General features: G+C 52.3%; 1 protein-coding gene across 5 annotated transcripts in view; it reads left to right on the top strand.

The window, feature by feature from the left end:
- Positions 1-19,696, top strand: part of ADD3 (adducin 3) — an 80,981-nt gene that overhangs the window by 19,917 nt on the left and 41,368 nt on the right. For 3 of the 5 annotated variants that reach the window (XM_066601487.1, XM_066601486.1, XM_066601482.1), the window contains exon 2: positions 8,256-8,302. The exons of 1 other annotated variant lie outside the window; for it this stretch is intronic. The gene's annotated coding sequence lies outside the window, so the exon portion shown is untranslated. Of the gene's footprint in view, positions 1-8,255; positions 8,303-8,772; positions 8,840-19,696 lie in introns of those variants that run through there. One more of the 5 variants, XM_066601485.1, reaches the window with a different exon arrangement.

Here is a 19,696-nt window from a genome sequence, read left to right as displayed (position 1 = left end):
GCGGGCGCAGTTACGGCCCTTAATGGAACATTCCTGTGTTTAATGTTTCCACTTGATATTCGGCTCACGGAGTCCCCGACCCCTCGCAGCGCTCGGCTTTCATGAGACGTGTTTATTGAAGGTCACCGCTTGCGGATTATTTCCATAACTTCCCCGTCACGCCGTATCCGTGATCTGCGCCCCTACGGTGGCCGGGTCGGTCCGGCGCGGTCGGATTATCTTGTTTTTGGTTTGCACGGTGATAAAACATGGCGGAGCGTTGTGCGCCGTTAGTGCGGCTTCAGCGATGAGTCCGCGGCGTCTCGGTGGTAGTCTGCAACCAACAACTCTGACCGCGTCGGCTCTGCTGCATCATGCTCTTCCTGCAGGAGACGTCTTCGGAAGAAGAGCTCAGTGAAGGAACCAGGTGCCCAGAGGAGGGGGCTGCCGGCCCAACAAAATGCCCATTCTGACCATGCCAGCTGGCTCTCGCAGCGCTGTCATCTGTCTTCTTCCCACCCAACCGGATCTCCGAAATATCAGTGCCAAAGGTCGGAGCGCCTCACGCCGTGGGACAAACACAACGTTTCCTCCAGGGCCGGGAACTCCAGTGAACTTAAAGGGGAACTCCTCTACATATTGGACTAGAAGATGGTACAACGCGAACGTTATCCGGAACGGGTTCAAGAAGCGATCAGAGTCTCAAAAAGCAATCAGTAGGTAAAAGGAGCGATGAAAAACTCCTCAAGGTAAAAAGTCCTAACCTCGAGAACCTGCGGGGGCTGGAAAACACCGCAGTGCGCAGAGAGACGATCACGTGTGCCGGATGGGGGGACGAGGCGCGTCTAAAAATGCCCAGAAACTTAGCGGAAAGTTGGCGGAAGCTGCTGATATCAGGGGGGCCTTCAGCTCGCCCCCCATCCCTGACTGTGTGCACACCCCACTGAGCTCCGTGTGTCTACGGCATCCGGGGAGCGCCATCACATGGGAGGTGTACAGCGCTTATTATAGCCCCTGTGGGAAACAACTCATCACTGAAAGGGGTCGGAGGAGGATGTCAGGAATCATTCTGACCAACAGGCTGCACAGTCAGCTGAATACAACGCTGGAGCTCCAACTAACGTGTCCGAACGCACAACTCGCCGTTCCTCCGCACGGATGGTATAACAGCGGACGACCAGTTCCAGCGCCATTGTGTCTAAGAGAAACAAAGACTCCAGCGGGCAAAAGAGCGCAAAACTTGTATCACTGAGCAGCGGAGAAACATCTCCTGGTCAGATGGAGACAGATTTATGTGGTGATGGGAGGGCAGAATTTCGCGCCAGTAGCATGAATCGCTGACCCCTTCCTGTCAGCCGGTCAGAACATGTCAGCACCGCCATCTAATCTGCGGCAACTACAAGAAGCTTCCTGTCCGCAGGGGCCGATATTCCTCCAAGAGGATTTCATCATGGATGGAATCTACACCGCGACAAATTACTGAAGGCCAGAGGAGCCCAAGGCTACTAGATGGGGCTGATAAAGGGGTCAGTGTGCTTTACTGCAGTATGTACAGCGTGCCGCAGCCGGTTTATGTGACGGTCGCGGCTGGTGAAGGCCTCCAGCTCATGTCTAGATCACCGGACTCGCGGTTACACAACCGTTCTAGCGGCTTCTCCTTCTTGGCACTCGGCTTCCTCCATATTGTAATGGTCCTGTCCGCCGTACGGGAGACTGCAGCGGCACAAACGTGTCCACGAACGTAGCGGTAATGAGCGGCGCTCTGATGTTTGTGGACACCAACTCTGCCGGCAGATGCCACAGGGCATTCGCCGTTTCATAGCGGGCTTATATATCGCCACCCGTGTACAATGTATTGCGTACGGACCGCGCTTTATACGCAGCCTATACTGATGTGCAGGGCTCACACTGCGCTACACATGGAGGTACAGTAGGCTGTCTGTTTCTCGCAGGGTCCTCACACCGCGGTGCACGGAGCAATGAAAGTCCGTTGACTCCATTCGCTGCACGGCGTGTGTAATGTGCGCTGATCACGCGGTTTCTGCCATGGACTTTCTTCCTCGCTGGGAGAGAATGCGGCTCATTTACTGGCAGGATAGAGGATGCTGGCGGCGAGGAGCAGCTGGAGGATCCGGGCCGTGGAGGGGGGACAGGAAGCGACTGCTCCATCATCCCCAGGCCTGCGAGCCCCTCCGCTCATTGTGTAGCTTCTGGTTGACGAGGGTCTCATCTGCCAGAAACACTTTGGTCATGAAGGATTTACAGTCTGTGCAGTCCTGCAAGGAAAACCTCTTCTCAGCAGTGATGTGGGGTCACATTAGGGGAACTGCGCCCAAATAACCCATTACTGACTGATTTGGGGTCACATTAGGGGAACTGCGCCCAAATAAGCCATTACTGACTGATATGGGGTCACATTAGGGGAACTGCACCCAAATAACCCATTACTGACTGATATGGGGTCACATTAGGGGAACTGCACCCAAATAACCGATTACTGACTGATATGGGGTCACATTAGGGGAACTGTGCCCAAATAACCCATTACTGACTGATATGGGGTCACATTAGGGATACTGCACCCAAATAACCCATTACTGACTGATATGGGGTCACATTAGGGGAACTGCGCCCAAATAACCCATTACTAACTGATATGGGGTCACCCTAGAGGAACTGCACCCAAATAACCCATTACTGACTGATATGGGGTCACATTAGGGGAACTGCACCCAAATAACCCATTACTGACTGATATGGGGTCACATTAGGGGAACTGCGCCCAAATAACCCATTACTGACTGATATGGGGTCACATTAGGGGAACTGCGCCCAAATAACCCATTACTAACTGATATGGGGTCACCCTAGAGGAACTGCACCCAAATAACCCATTACTGACTGATATGGGGTCACATTAGGGGAACTGCACCCAAATAACCCATTACTGACTGATATGGGGTCACATTAGGGGAACTGCACCCAAATAACCCATTACTGACTGATATGGGGTCACATTAGGGGAACTGCGCCCAAATAACCCATTACTAACTGATATGGGGTCACCCTAGAGGAACTGCACCCAAATAACCCATTACTGACTGATATGGGGTCACATTAGGGGAACTGCACCCAAATAACCCATTACTGACTGATATGGGGTCACATTAGGGGAACTGCACCCAAATAACCCATTACTGACTGATATGGGGTCACATTAGGGGAACTGCGCCCAAATAACCCATTACTGACTGATATGGGGTCACATGAGGGGATCTGCGCCCAAATAACCCATTACTGACTGACTGAGCCGTCACATTAGGGGAACTGCGCCCAAATAACCCATTACTGACTGATATGGGGTCACATTAGGGGAACTGCGCCCAAATAACCCATTACTGACTAATGCGGGATCACAATAGGGGAACTGCGCCCAAATAACCCATGACTGACTGATATGGGGTCACATTAGGGGAACTGCGCCCAAATAACCCATGACTGACTGATATGGGGTCACATTAGGGGAACTGCGCCCAAATAACCCATGACTGACTGATATGGGGTCACATTAGGGGAACTGCGCCCAAATAACCCATGACTGACTGATATGGGGTCACATTAGGGGAACTGCGCCCAAATAACCCATGACTGACTGATATGGGGTCACATTAGGGGAACTGCGCCCAAATAACCCATGACTGACTGATATGGGGTCACATTAGGGGAACTGCGCCCAAATAACCCATGACTGACTGATATGGGGTCACATTAGGGGAACTGCGCCCAAATAACCCATTACTGACTGATATGGGGTCACATTAGGGGAACTGCACCCAAATAACCCATTACTAACTGATATGGGGTCACCCTAGAGGAACTGCACCCAAATAACCCATGACTGACTGATATGGGGTCACATTAGGGGAACTGCGCCCAAATAACCCATGACTGACTAATGCGGGATCACAATAGGGGAACTGCGCCCAAATAACCCATTACTGACTGATATGGGGTCACATTAGGGGAACTGCACCCAAATAACCCATTACTAACTGATATGGGGTCACCCTAGAGGAACTGCACCCAAATAACCCATTACTAACTGATATGGGGTCACCCCAGAGGAACTGCACCCAAATAACCCATTACTGACTGATATGGGGTCACATGAGGGGATCTGCGCCCAAATAACCCATTACTGACTGAGCGGTCACATTAGGGGAACTGCACTCAAATAACCCATTACTGATGAGGGGGTCACATACGGGGTGACTGCCCTTGAACGACCCGCTACTGATGGTTCCCCTCTTATGAGATTATTTGCAGCCTTCCCCCATCAGTTTTGATGAATGGGGCTGCTGACGCTCCTACATGGGTAACATGATGGGTCACCCACTAAGACCGGTCAGTCATCGGCCCCCACAGTGTCCATTGTGTCCTGCAGGGAGGATCTTACAGCCTTCGTAGGGTCCCAGTCTGCCATTACATCTAATAGGGTAGTGTCTTTGGTTTCTCAGGGCTGCAGGGTAATGGGGCTCTTAGGTTTAGTCGGCGACCGCTGACCTCAGTGAATGGGTGCTGACGGTTGTGCACTGTTTGCTCGGGGCTTTCCTTCAGCTTCTCCTTTGCTGCAGGTTTAAAGGTAGAGGGGTGAAATCAGCAGACCCCATTGTTGTCGGTGGGTGGAGACCCCATTGGTCAGGAGTCATAGTCGGCCCTGGAGCCCACAACGGGTCCCCCATTCATGCTGCGGGATGTTGGTGGTTTTCTGAGCAGCCATTAACCCCCATGCACGCTTGTGCCCGTGATGCCCTTCTATTTTTAGGGGGCACTTTGTATATTTCGATCTTTTTTTTGGAAGGGTGCCCTCGTATTCAGTCTTGTTCGTGACGCCTTTTCTTTTTAACGAGCGTCTACAATGTGGACTGGACTTTAGGAGGAGAGGTGACTGGGTGGCAGCCATGATGGACCGATTTCAATCAGTAGTCGTTTGGGACCCCACTAGGTACCCATCCAGTCCTACAGTCCTGGGCATTCATAGACCACTAATTCGTAGAGTCCACCAGTGCTGTGGGGTGGGGCTCTGTGATTTAGTGAGGTCCACAGCTGGTGAAGGGTGGTGCCCTTTATTGCAGGTCTTGCTGGGCTCTTGGGGTCCGGAGTACTCCCTGGAATGGTTGGCTGTTGTCCTTCAGTGACTCGTGTCTGGATGTGGCCGTCGGCGCCCCCTGACATCCACTGCTGGGTGGGATCTCCTTCAATGGAAGTCTTCAAAGGCGGACAGACATCTGTCTGGGATGATTTAGTGATCCTGCACTGAGCAGGGGTTGGACCAGATGACCTTGGAGGACCCGATGACCTTGGAGGACCCGATGACCTTGGAGGACCCGATGACCCCGGAGGACCCGATGACCCCAGAGGACCCGTTGACCCTGGGGGTCCCTTCCAACCCTTCCATTCTATGATCTCTTGCATGTTCATAAAATGCCCCTCTTGCACCCAGTAATTCCCCGTATTTAGCCCTGTAGTCTGTATTCCTCTCCAGGAACGTCGGGGGGCTATTTCAGTCCTGATGCCGCTCTGGTGTCCCAGAATCCTTTGCCACACATTCCAGGTTTACATGGCAGGCGGGATTCCTGGCATAAGTTGCCCATTTAATCCTGGCACACGCGGGGTGTGAATTCTTGCGGTCTCGCTTGGTGTTAGTAGTGTAACGCGAGCCTCCGCTCGGAGTCCTGTGCGCTATATTTAATGGTCGGACCCTCTTTATCTTCGCTGTCGGGGCACCTGTGTGCCCGCACGCTCTGGTGGGCATGTTGATCATTGGCATTTCCCATCCCACTAGTATCTTACAATCCCTGGCCGGCTGGGCAGTTTGCGGGGTCTCTGTACAGCGAAGAACATTGAAGGGTCCGCAGCCCTGAACTGTGGCCCTTTCATCCTGAGAGCTGGTGGGGGTCCCAGTAGTGGGATCCCCCCAAATAAATGTAACAGTAGCAGAAGCAGCTTAATGCTCTGTTTGTATTTAAGATCTCTGCTTGCTGTCAGTCACCAGCGCCGGCCCCGCTAAGCTGTGTTGTCAGCTGACCAGCGGGGCTCCTAAGCGGCGGTAGTACGGGGGACGGTCGGCTCGCTATACCTTCCTGTACTTTGTAGGCTGCAGGGATTTTCGCCGCACTTCTGCGTTCCGGTCAGTGACCTAATCGCCGCTCTCCATGTTCTGCGCGGTGGACGCCATACTGGGATCATAATGGTTTCTGCATCTCTGGCGAGATTCTGGAAATCTCTGACTTCCTGCTAGTCCATTTTTTGCGGTCCCGGGTCTATTATGCGGTGCTCAGTACCCCGCGCCCGTGGGCTCCTCGCGGAGCGGTTTTCTGAACGGGAAATGCCATTTAAAGGAAAGTCTTTCCCTTCTGCTGCCGCCGTCCTGGGAGTCGCAATCCAATTCACCGGCTCGTCGTCTTGTCTCGCTGGATGATTCTGATTTCCGTTTTGCGCTGCGGCGAACATTACACTCTGCTGTCCTGCGCTGGTAATGGCGGGTGACATCCACTAATGGCGGCTATTCCGGTTGTCGCTATGATGCCTCCTGCAGTACCTGCTCTCCTCGTGTGTCAGTATAGACTGCAGATGTGGAATTCTATTCATGTATTAGGAGGCTGCGGATGAACGGTGCATGAAGATGAGGTGATCAATAAGCAGTCCCCATACTGTGAGAACTACAAGCCCCAGCAATGTTTTTTTCGCTCTGCCCTACAGTTTGTAGTGCTCTGTGTATGCTGGGAGAATAACCCCTTAGTGACTCTGCCTACTTTGATCCCAAGGATGCAACAATTTTGGGTGAATTTTCATCTCAATTTTCAAAAGTCTTAACTTTTTTTTTAATTTCATGTTTATGGTCCTGAGGGGGACTTGAACCTGCGAAGCTATAATACACTGCAGTACTTCAGTACTTCAATGCATTCTCACTGATTGTAGTGATCACTGGCTACCCATCAACCCTCTGCAATTTCATGGCATTGGGCTGATGACATCAGAGAGGGGGCGCCCTCCCTCTGCCAACCTTGTAATACCACAATCATGAAGGCATGTAAGGAGTTAACAGCGGGGATCGGTGTTCTTGCACTGCTGTAGGAGGCGCCCACTTTGGATGAACTCGGCTTTTATAGGCTGCAAATGTTTCAGGGCCCCCTACTCATACAGATGCCCCCTGGGGCCGGAAGGGGTTAAGGGGTTTGGGTGGTTGTGGCTGCTTTGCAAAAATCTGCGCATCTGACTCCTGCAAGGCAAGGACTCGTCTTCCTGCCATGTACTCCAGTCACAGCTAGAGCTGCATGCAGACTTCAGCTAATGGTTGGAGGCCGGTGTTGTACACGCAGCTCTGGCTGTGACTAGAGCACAAGACCTGATGAGACTCGCAGTGCGGTGGATGTTTATACCAAGTTACAAAACCTTGTGGTGAATCTAGTTGGAGGCGGAGTTTATCTTTATTCTGGTTGGTTGGCGCCGCCTCATGTTGCGCCATTTTCCTTCCTGCTTTCTTCCTCGCCTCCGGTTAATCTCCACAAGCCGCCATTGCTAATCTGTAAAGCCCTAATGATGTGCGACGTTCGTGCGGCCGGCCGGCGCTCAGAGCTGCGGATTAATATTTAGCCTGTAATAAATTTGTCAAAACTTGTTCAGCCGCGACGGAGTAATTGGCGAAGCGGCGGAGGACCGGCGTCTTACCTTGTAATAACATTAACCCCATAATAGATCTTCGGATTTAATCTGTGAAATATACAAAAAAAATGACTGTAAAGGGATCTCGTCTGCGCCGCGGCACAATGGCGTGCGGATGTTCACAGGGAATGTCGCCCTTTTTCATTCAAATTTGTAGCGGATCTGCAGCATTTTCACTGCAGGATCTGCGGCTCAAAACACACCGACCCGCTGCGTAGTGCTGCCGCGTAAAGGGATATGCTAAGCCCCGCCCTCTGAGATGACTGACTCCACCCTCTGATAAGATGACTAATGACCCTGCCCCCTCTGAGGATGTGACTGAGCCCGCCCCCTCTGGTGACCCAAACCCTGTAAAGAGCTCACTCTAACGAGGTGGCTCTGCTGACTGCGTCCCGGTCTACACAGCAGGGCCGATCTACAGTAAAGCGCAGCTCTCAGATGGTTTTCTGTTACATTGTGAAAACTGCAATATTTCAGAATCTTCCCAAATAACTGATGCGCCATCTTCCAGAACCAGGTAGAGACAATAAGAGTTGGTATTTGTCTTGCAGGTGACGAAGCGCTGAGCTCTCTCCTCCTGGACCGGGAACCTATTCGGGTAAGTGGCTGGCGTACATGTGGGCTGCGCCAAAGCTGTCTTCTCCCATTGTCTTGGAGGTGATAATGCGGTACAGCCGCGGCGTCCATCTTTAATGTCTTCCACATGTCCTGGATGCTCTCACATCCGCCTCTCTGCTCTGGCTGCTTCTTTGGGAGCTGATACGAGGTCTTCTGCTGTCCATGGCGGGGATGCCAATCCTAAGTGGATGGGGGTGGTGGTGGTGGTGGGGGGTCTGATAAGAGAGGGGGCGGGGGGGGGGGGGGGGGCGGCACCTAGTGTATAATTAGACTGATTTTCTTTCTAGCCAGAGCTGGAATCTCCCAGCACCCCCTGCCTGTTCAGTGTCTGGTGACTTGCTCTCCTTCTAGCAGGCTCTGCATGATCATCTGCCCCCAGGGGGTGGATGATGAGCAGCTTGCTGACTGTTTCCAGTAGCCATGCTTTGTGTGTACATGTCTGTTTTCCGTACACGCTGCGCCTTCTGTGCTGGATGCGTCTTGTAGTGAGAAGTGCCCTGTGTACACGTCGCAGGTGGTAAGTGCCCCTCCCCGGTGTAACCGCCGCTCACCCTCTGAGGGCACATCTGGGACTTCCCTGGAAGGTCGGTCACCGTGTGGTTTCTTGGGTGCGGCGTTGTTTGTCAGGCTTCCTCTTTGCTCAGCAGGACGGGGTTAATTACAGGTTCTGGAGCTGAACTTGCTTCAATAGTGTTTATGAGGTTTTTCTTGGGGGTTTTGTGATCTATTCCCCGGGGTCCCGGCAGATCCAGGACCCCGCCTCAGATGACACGCATGGATTTACTTAGTTTCCTTTTCTCCGGTTTGTATTCATGTTTTTTTCCACGCTTCATTCCTTGCTCATCCATGGATAAAATGCAAGAGCTACAGTGTATACTGACACACATGCAGAGCAACAGGTCAAAGTATGTGAGGATATAAAAATTGGGATCTATGAACTTGTGTGTCTGTCGAACACCTGATCCCTCAGTGATCACTCAGTCGGCGGGTTCTCATCTGCTGAAGGGAAATCCCATTGTAAGACTCAGACAAGTCAGAGAATTGTAGTAATTGCTTGTTTAAAGGGGCTGCGGTGAGATATACACAGGGTGGGGGTAAGTTGGGGGTCTGATCACTGAACGGGGGCACAACAGTCCCTGCGCTAATGAAGCTGCTGCTGCTTGGTTCGTTTCAGTGGGAGTGCTGGAAACTGCTGAGTAGAAGTGAGCGGTCATGTGACTCTCTCCTATGACAAACGCGCAACCTCTGCTCCGTCCGTGGGGGGACCTTCCGGACCTCAGTGGGGGTCCAATCACCGCACCCCACCGTTCATCAGAAAGTTATTGGCTAACTCTTGGTGCGACCCTCAGGGGTTAACTTGAACAGAAGTTGGTCTAATTTTTCACCAATTTTAAGATCTCTGCTTACTGTCAGTGAATGGAAACCTTTTAATTTAAACTGAAACTGGACTGTCCCTCCAATACTAGCTGATCAGTGGGGGTCTCACCACTGGGAGAATAGGGGTCCACAACGTCTTGTAACGAAGGTGGGGGCGGTTACACATGCTCTGCCTTCACTGGGACCGCCAGAGATAACGGAGCGCTCTGAACCCAGCAGTCTCCGGCAGTCATATTGAAATGACCAAAGCGGCGGTCCGGTCAGCATGTGACCGTTGCTGCCTTCAGTGTGGGGTCAGCAAGTTATCCCCCGTCCTAAGGGGGGGTGGGGGGCTCATTCACACGGCGTGTTCAGTTTAGTTTGGGACATATGCAGCATTTCCACGTACCACAACTGTGAAGAAGACGCAAGAAGGCGCCATTCACTTAATGTGTAAGTACTCCCGTGTTCGCTGCGTGTTTGTGATCTCTCTGCCCTTAATGGGCATTTGCAGTCCGTAATACCGGCTGAAGTGGGACGTGCCGCGACCTGTTGGGTGCGCGAACAAACATGGCGGATTACCCCAATACAGATCAATGCGGTTAGCGCAAAACAAAGGGAGCAGAGATACAGCCGTGCGGATGAGGCTGAAGGGGTTAACTTGTTTGTGGGGCAGCTGGGAAGTTGTTACATTGTATCCAGTCTGGCTGATACATTGTAACATTTGGGGCTTCTTTGTCGCAGTCTGTTGTAAGCGGGGCTTGAATGCAGTTTCTGCTCTCGCAGCGCGGGGAGTCGGTAACAGTTGGGGGGATCAGTGTCGTCCGTCGCTGCCCCCCTCCTCCTGGGCCCCCTTATCTGTGTTATACATTATCACCGCTATTGTTTCCTGCCTGAATGGGAAAGTTCAGCATTCCGGCTCGGTGGGGGATGGGGGATTAACCCCTTGGGTTGTCGCGGACAGTAACGCTGATGCAGACTGCATCCGCCATTGGTTATACTTAGAAGCGTCTGTGTGGGTCTGGGGGCGCCGCGGACGGTCGGCGGTGTCTAAATTTAGATACAATGTATCAAGTTTATTATGATGAAACACAAGGTGCACAGATTAAAGGGGTGTCCAGAGGGGCCGTATACTGCGTTCAGAGGCCGCGCTGCGCTGATGACTTCTGGCCACGGTGCTGATTGTTTTTGTGGCCTAGTAAACGTGCAAAGATTGCGCCAAACTTATTATGGATTCTATAAATTGTGTTATTGGATCAATGTGACCCCCCCCCCCCCCCCCCCCACCGTCTAAATACCTTCCGATCTCGCGCACCCTCCTATCAGCGACTTGTTCATGAATAGAATTCCAAAACTGCAGTAAAGACTGACACAGTGGCCACAGCAGAGCGAAACGCATTGCCACGGACTAGTAACGACCCAGTCAGGGTCTGTAGAAGGTGCTGTGTCGTGGTGCGGGGGGTCTTGGACCTGGGATGTCGGACCTCATGAGATTCCGATGAGGGGAGTAGTGCGGCCTTCCTGATAACACCCCCTCCCCCTTCATCCTACCTGGTTCCCAGCAGATTCCTGTGGTGTGAGCCCCTCCTACAATCGGGGGTGTATTTTAATGGCTGCCGCGGAGGGGCCCCGATCATCCAACAATCCCACTCGTTCCATTGAGAGGGGCGGAGCTTCGGCAGTGACCTGCAAATTCGTGGCAGATAACCGCGTCTTGCGTGTTTTTAGGCCGATCAGCACCCAAATTCTCGCTGAACTCTCAACTGCAGAAAATGCGCTCCATGCGGACGCAATCGTGCTTCATGTTCGCGGATTGTGTTTGATTTGAGTCAAAATGCATCCCAAAGCTGCTAATGGGAATCCGCGCCAAAGTCTATTCAATGGGGGCTTTAAAGCTAGATTGTCGAGGAGAAATGTCACATCGCGTGGATTCTGCGTGGGGGGCCATCCGCATATATCTGTCCCACGTGTCGATCGCGGCGGCCGCAGGTTAAAGATCCGCCGTTTTTGAGGCAAAATTTATATGGGTGTCCCGTTAGAAGCCGTGCGAGCAGGACAAGCGGAGGACCGCTTCCAGCAAGCAGAGATCTTAAAAATAGTGAGGACCTGTGATGCCTGCCGAGCGGAGGAACTGTGGGGGCTGCGAGATGAGACCCCCTGATGCTGCCGGAGTTGAGCATACACTTTCAATTTTGGGTCACTGTCCCTTTAAATTGTCTCCCCTCAAGCTAGTAATTAGCCTGTAATTAGCACTTTTTAACTCCCTCCCTGCTGGAGGGGCTGCCTGTGGTCAGGAAATGGTTAATTAAGTCCTGCTGTTATCATTTTTTCATCTATTGCATTAACCAGAAACATCTGGCGCCCCTTAACGGGATGAGGCCCCCTGGCAGCGGGCCAGCCGCGGGAGGGTAGCGAGTAGCGCTGACCGCCCAGCCAATGAGGATGGGGAGTTTCCCCTCCTGTACAGCAATGTTTAACATCCTTCTGCCTGCTTGTGTCGGTCTTCACTGCAGCGCTGGCATTCTATTCTTGAACCAGGAGGCCCTGGATGAGCGCAGTCCTGTCTTGCTAGAAGGCTTTGAGGACTCAGCAGTAACATAAATCCTCAGATGGCCGTAGAACCGGACAATTGGCGGTTTTATTATCCGTAATGAATCCTCGCTCTTTCCAAGCTGAATCCGTCTCTTGTCTAAATGTCAGGCTGTGCATGCAGCGGCCCCCCGGCCGGGCGGCGGTCCTGGGACCCCCCTAATAATGAAGCCCCTGTGAGGCTCGCACGGCACATGCTGTTCCTCGGCGCGCTGTTGTTGCTCCGCTCTTGGCCTCCGTCCCCGCTGTGATGTCATCTTGTGATCCGCAGCTGCAGAGTTCATCCAACCTGCTGCAAACAACGCCCGAAATATCGCAGCGTTCGCCGCAGATCCTGAATGGCGTCCAAAGGCGACTCCTTCTGTCCTCCCTCCTCGCCAGACTTCGTTATCGTCCCTGTTTTGTGTAAGACTTCTTCCCCCTCTCGCCTGTGTCGGTCTTCACTACAGTTCTGGCATTCTATTCATGAACCAGGGAGCTCAGGATGAACGTGACATATGGTATAATCTGTAGGGCTTCTCCCGGGTTTTGGCGCGCCCCGCCTCGGTTATATATTAAACCGTTCCCTGCGATAAAATGCCGTACGGCGCCCGGCTTGTTGGCCGACCGCCTGCTAAATCCCCTCTCTTGGCCGGGCAGTGGTGTCAGCGGTGGACATGAGATGCGGCGCTGGCGCTCCGCCACGCTTTCTCCCCTGCGTCTTAGATGTTCGCCGCACAGATACATTCCTCGCACTCTGGAAACGCTCACCGCCTTCTACGTATCACTTTGCAGCGTCCCGCGGTGAGGCGTCCAGTTATGTGCCTTGCAAGCTGGCGATCCGCACGTATTCGCTGTTATCTGCCATTCCTATCTGGTTGTAAGAAGTGGCGTCCTGAGAGACGCGAACAGAGGGGAACATTTAAAGGGCCGGTACACCTGAAATTAAAACCCTACTGTAAGGGCTCAGACGGGCGTGGGTGTCACGTAAATGTGCCGCGTATTGACAGCCTGGCGCGGATTTGATGCGTTAATATTCACGGACGCAAAAAACACACAAGAAGGCACAACAGATTTATTTTTTAACCCCGTCTCTCCCATCAGCCGCTGTTTCCAGGGTCGCACGGACTGCAGATCTGCACACACGCACAATGAGCTCATGTGAAATCCAAGTGTCTTAGGGTGCGGCCGCACGGAGCCCGCGCCAAAATCCTCTTACAATAACATCCCACTGACCGGTGATGGGAGCCGCGTCCTCGCCGTGTCGGCGGGTTTGTGACGTCGCACTTCAGTCCTTCTCAGGGTTTGTTTTTGCCAGAGTGATCAATGGCGGCTTCAAGATATACGTGAAATGCAAAAACCGCGTCTACGTAGCGGGAGCGTTCGTGCGGTCGCTGGGGATTCCACCTCTTAAATCTGTCGGATTTCCCGTCTTTTGTCGCTGATTTTCGCTCGGATCCGCATGTGGAATTTGACCCGTCAACGGAGTAAAAACGGCGTGCGGAATATCACTGCGCAAAATCTCATTTCTGTATCAAGAAATGACGCCACAAGTTTAGTTCCCGCTTGGATGTTCTGCTCCTCGCCATCTGTGCCGCTCCTCGCCATCTGTGCCTATCTTCCGCTCGGCGTTCAGCACGCTGGTTCTGCCGCAGACGGAGCTAAATCCGCATTTGGATCCGCGGCAGAAAGCAGAATTCACGCAGAAAATTCCACAGAGCATCCCGCCGTTTGTACGGGTGCTAATTCTGCGCAAATTACACACAAGTACATGTGGGAGATGCAGCGCAGATGAATGAGGCCTTACTATGTTGTGTCAGTCTTCACTGCAGTCCTAGAATTCTATTCCTAGCAGTGCTGCGGCTCTCATCTGGTGCTGATCATTAATCCTCTCCAGCATTGGCTGTAAATGGCGTCTCTCGTTCCAGCGGCCATGTTGGCGGTGGGAGTGGAGGGAGGCGCTGTCATCGCGGGGCTCAACTTCTCTCTCGCCCAGTTTTTACGGCTTCGCTCTTTAGTTGTACCCTTTACTTTCTGGCGAAAAACGAAAGGCGCGCGAATATCAGCGACTCCTGGGGGTGAGTGCAGAACAGGGGACTTATTTTGCCAGAACCCTTTCATAATCCGCTGTCCTCTATTTATTGGGACTGTTCATCCTGGGCTCCCTGCTTAAGGAATAGCATGCAAAAACTGCAGTGAAGACTGACACCTTCATAGGCCAGGCATTACCGCCTCACGAGTGATCTGAGCAACCTGCTGGGGTTTTAGTGGCGCCATTGTGTGACAGTGTGGTGACCGCGGCTGAGGAAAGGCGGCGCTCACACCAGCGAGACGCGCAGGAAGAGAACCCGAGATTTTTATTTTTTCGTGTGCGATTTTTCTCTCACCGCGGCGGCGAGAGAAGCTGAAGCTGAAGTCGCTCGCGCCACATTTATACAGTCGCTGAACCCACGATAGTTTTGTGTGTTGCCAGACTCGCATGGAGATGCAATTCGCTGTTTATAGTCTGCGTGCGCCATTTTTCTGCCACAGCGCTAGGAGAGAGAAATTACAGTACGCGCCATTTTATTTTGTTGGGGCGATCTTCGCAATGACAAATCGCATGCTCGCCGGCGCGGAGTGTCTGGACTGATGTCACGTCTGTCCGTGTGAGTGAGGCCTCAGGCCGGATTTACGCGGTCGACCACGATATCTGTCCGGGAAGCTTGGCCTCCTATCACACTGCGACTCCCTGCGCAAATGCAATTTGAATAAGAAAAACATATGGCGGTACCTGCGGCTCCGCATCCGTGAAACTCGCATATCAGAGGAAGAAAGAAAACATGGTATCGCGCTCGTATGAAAACCGCGTCTCCTTATAAAATTGGTGAGATCACCGGAAAATAGGGAAATCGCCCGTGTGAATAAGAGGTTCTGGTGCAGCAGGAGGCTCTGGATGAGCCCCACGAGGAGGCCGCGCCGGCTGACGCACCGTTACCCAGCTGATCTTCCCTTGGGTCGCTGTGTCTCTGTTCCTGGCGTTACGTCGTCCCCACCGCTTTGGCGCACTGCTGCTCTTCTGTCGCTGCGTCGGGCGCTTTCAGAACGTCTGCTCCATTTCCTTCTGTCTTTTGTCCTGTGCCCCGTGACCTTCGCTGTGACCCCCTGCGCTGCGGGTCGCGTTCACCTGATAGCGCAGTGCTGTCTGAAGAGCGGCGCGGGAGGCGGCTCCATATGTGGCGGGGGCGCCGTTAGGAATGCAATACGTTTTGTATTGGACTCTTGTACAGGCTCCTCCCCTCCATCTATGTACAGCTTTCCCCTTGTAATAGGATAATGCAGTGTAAAGCATGGGGGACAGACCGCTCCACCATCGGCCTCTTGTCAGACTGCAGATCACTTTTAGGCTTCCTCCTACTTTAATGAAGTCCTTGGCACTGCTGTGCTCTAGTGGAGCGTGCTGCAGTGTAAAGCATGAGGGGCAGGTGGGGGTTTCAGACTGCAATGGACATATAACTAGGCTGGAGCCATGGGTGAATATAAGAGCTGCCACAAGGGGGCAGTGGTGGTCAGGGGGGAAGATCAGATGATGCGACCGTTCCGTCGTTGGTGGAGTGGTTGAGCGCTAGCCCAGCCTGGTGCTGCAGGGTGTCAGTCTTCACTGACCGTCCTGGATGAGCAGCAGGGTTCAGGGTAGAAGTGTGGGATTGTGGGAGCTTCCATCATGATGGCCTTCTCCTCAGGGACGCGGCCGCTCCAGGAAGAAGCTTCGTTACTGGGGAAGCCGCAGCCACTTACAGAGCGACTACCAGGCGTCTGTCCCTGAGAGTCCCGTGACGGCTGCACCTTCAGTTTCCTGCCTGGGGGAGTGGGTCGCTGCATCCTGCCAGACAATCCTGTGCCCCTACTCCGGAGGGTAAGACTCCGCCCACCGCGCCATTCTCTGGTTATTAGTCCTTTGTAATTTGCCGTTTAGCGTTCCCATGATTTGCATCACGGTGACGTCCCTCTGCGTGGATGACTGATGCCTCCGCAATCCTCACCTCTCCAGGGGGCATGGACGGGTCATTGTTCTCATGGTTAGGCCACACCCCCCGTATATTGTACGCTGCTATTATTGCGCCGCGAGTTTCCTGACCGCTCTGTTCTTATTCATCAGCTTAAGTCTGTTTTCCTAACGCCGCACTCATAACCGTGATTGTTTCCTGGCCTCGCCGTTCCAAGTGAGCAGCCGTGTGCCGGATCCCCTCTGCGGCTGCCAAGATCCCTGACTGCTCAGATGGAGACGGGAGATAAATCCCATAATGCCGATCCCAGCGGACTTACTGACAGGTGCCGGAGTATCGGATGTCCCAGATTACTGGATCTACCTAAATAACTGTGTACATACATTACTGGTCCTGTATTATACTCCAGAGCTGCACTCACTATTCTGCTGGTGGAGTCACTGTGTACATACATTACTCATCCTGTACTGACCCTGAGTTACATCCTGTATTATACCCCAGAGCTGCACTCACTATTCTGCTGGTGGAGTCACTGTGTACATACATTACTTACCCTGTACTGATCCTGAGTTACATCCTGTATTATACCCCAGAGCTGCACTCACTATTCTGCTGCTGGAGTCACTGTATACATACATTACTTATCCTTACTGATCCTGAGTTACATCCTGTATTATACTCCAGAGCTGCACTCACTATTCTGCTGGTGGAGTCACTGTGTACATACATTACTTATCGTGTACTGACCCTGAGTTACATCCTGTATTATACTCCAGAGCTGCACTCACTATTCTGCTGGTGGAGTCACTGTGTACATACATTACTTATCCTGTACTGCTCCTGAGTTACATCCTGTATTATACCCCAGAGCTGCACTCACTATTCTGCTGGTGGAGTCACTGTGTACATACATTACTTATCCTTACTGATCCTGAGTTACATCCTGTATTATACTCCAGAGCTGCACTCACTATTCTGCTGTTGGTGGAGTCACTGTGTACATACGTTACTTACCTGCACTGATCCTGAGTTACATCCTGTATTATACTGCAGAGCTGTACTCACTATTCTGCTGGTGGAGTCACTGTGTATATACATTACTTATCCTGTACTGATCCTGACTTACATCCTGTATTCTACTCCAGAGCTGCACTCACTATTCTGCTGGTGGAGTCACTGTGTATATACATTACTTATCCTGTACTGCTCCTGAGTTACATCCTGTATTATACTCCAGAGCTGCACTCACTATTCTGCTGGTGGAGTCACTGTATACATACATTACTTATCCTGTACTGCTCCTGAGTTACATCCTGCATTATTCTCCAGAGCTGCACTCACTATTCTGCTGGTGGAGTCACTGTGTACATATATTACTTATCCTGTACTGCTCCTGAGTTACAGCCTGTATTATACTCCAGAGCTGCACTCACTATTCTGCTGGTGGAGTCACTGTGTACATATATTACTTATCCTGTACTGATCCTGAGTTACATCCTGTATTATACTCCAGAGCTGCACTCTCTATTCTGCTGGTGGAGTCACTGTATACATACATTACTTATCCTGTACTCCTCCTGAGTTACATCCGGTATTATACTCCAGAGCTGCACTCACTGTTCTGCTGGTGGAGTCACCTGTGTACGTACATTACTTATCATGTACTGACCCTGAGTTACATCCTGTATTATACTCCACAGCTGCACTCACTATTCTGCTGGTGGAGTCACTGTGTACATACATTACTGATCCTGTACTGATCCTGAGTTACATCCTGTATTATACTGCAGAGCTGCACTCACTATTCTGCTGGTGGAATCACTGTGTACATACATTACTTATCCTGTACTGATCCTGAGTTACATCCTGTATTATACCCCAGAGCTGCACTCACTATTCTGCTGGTGGAGTCACTGTGTACATACATTACTTATCCTGTACTGCTCCTGAGTAACATCCTGTATTATACTCCTGAGCTGCACTCACTATTCTGCTGGTGGAATCACTGTGTACATACATTACTTATCCTGTACTGATCCTGAGTTACATCCTGTATTATACCCCAGAGCTGCACTCACTATTCTGCTGGTGAAGTCACTGTGTACATACATTACTTATCCTGTACTGATCCTGAGTTACATCCTGTATTATACTCCAGAGCTGCACTCTCTATTCTGCTTCTGAGGGGCCTCTTATTGTATTAGCGGAGTGCCCTTGGCATTGGTGGCGGTTCGCACAACAGACGTGGTCTGACTGCTAAGTGGATGCGCGATGTCCTTCCTGTAACCCTTCGTCATCAAGGCTCTAGCGGATGCGTCTGGCGAGAACCGCAGTGTTGTGATAAACGGCGCAGTCTGAAACATTGCGTACATTTATACCATCCCCCCCACCGTCTGCTTATGGCGCTGTCGGCCATCTTGGTCGCATGGCTTGGGAAGTTAATTGTGGGTGGCAAGCTGCCGAGGAGAGCGAAAGTGGAATTGCCAGTATGTTTGCAGCTTTGGATGTGACTGGAGTATGAGAAGTAACGAAGTACAGAGCGGCGTGGTAAAGGCCTCTCAAGGCACCAATATGGGCTTTATAGTTATGAACCAGCAGGGGGTGCCGGTGAGAAAGCAGCTTGCTGAATTCTGAATGCAGCTTTGGATGTGACTAGAGCAGAGGATTTGATAGAAAGCTGCTGTGGGGTTTCTCATGTCTTTGAGCCCCATCTGTGCCGTCCCTAGGAAGAACGAGCGCAGCAGGTCGTCTCATTAGGTTGTACTGGGCTGCGCTGGTTTGTATATGGGAGGAGCCACAGCCCGATGAGGCGGGTTTACCGTTCAGGAGCCTAGGAAAGCTGGGTGAGCGCTGTGATGGCGTCACGCTGACTGTCTGCTGCTGCCTGATAAATGCCACTTTCAGACCCGCGGAGTCGGCCGTGACTGCCGCTTAGTAGACGTGGCCCCTGGCTGACGGTGGCGGCGTGCGGATGATTGGCACGGGCGCCCCGTCTGACTACTCTTCCAGGTTGCGTGCGGATGATTGGCGCGGGCGCCCCGTCTGACTACTCTTCCAGGTTATATAATCTTATGATGTCATCGGCCTCCAAATCCCCCTAAGAAGTTTGTCATGTTAACCGCAGCCAGCTGCCGGATCGCGTGGAGCCGCCGCTGCGCACTTCATCCCTGACCGAGCGCTGACTCCTTGGCGAATCCAGGACCGTGGTTTAACCCTTCCCCAGCCGAGTCTGTCGGGGCTCTCGGCCTCCGGAGGGGTTACACTTTCCTGCTGACCGACTTATCGGCCCCGCCCCCCGCGACTTCACATGAATCGCCACGGCCAGCGATCCGGCTTAATGCGCAAGAAAGGGGCGGAGTCATATAGCTTCAATGGCCTCCGAAGAAAAGATGATGCCCCACAATTGCTCTGAGACTGCTGCCGCGTTTTACCGCCTCGCCGGCCATTCATGGTGCGCCGTGTAG

Source organism: Eleutherodactylus coqui, chromosome 4 (assembly GCF_035609145.1).
Source record: "Eleutherodactylus coqui strain aEleCoq1 chromosome 4, aEleCoq1.hap1, whole genome shotgun sequence".
In the NCBI taxonomy this organism is placed as follows: Eukaryota; Metazoa; Chordata; class Amphibia; order Anura; family Eleutherodactylidae; genus Eleutherodactylus; species Eleutherodactylus coqui.
Note: the sequence above shows the minus strand (reverse complement) of the source record. Positions and strands in the feature narration are given on the sequence as shown.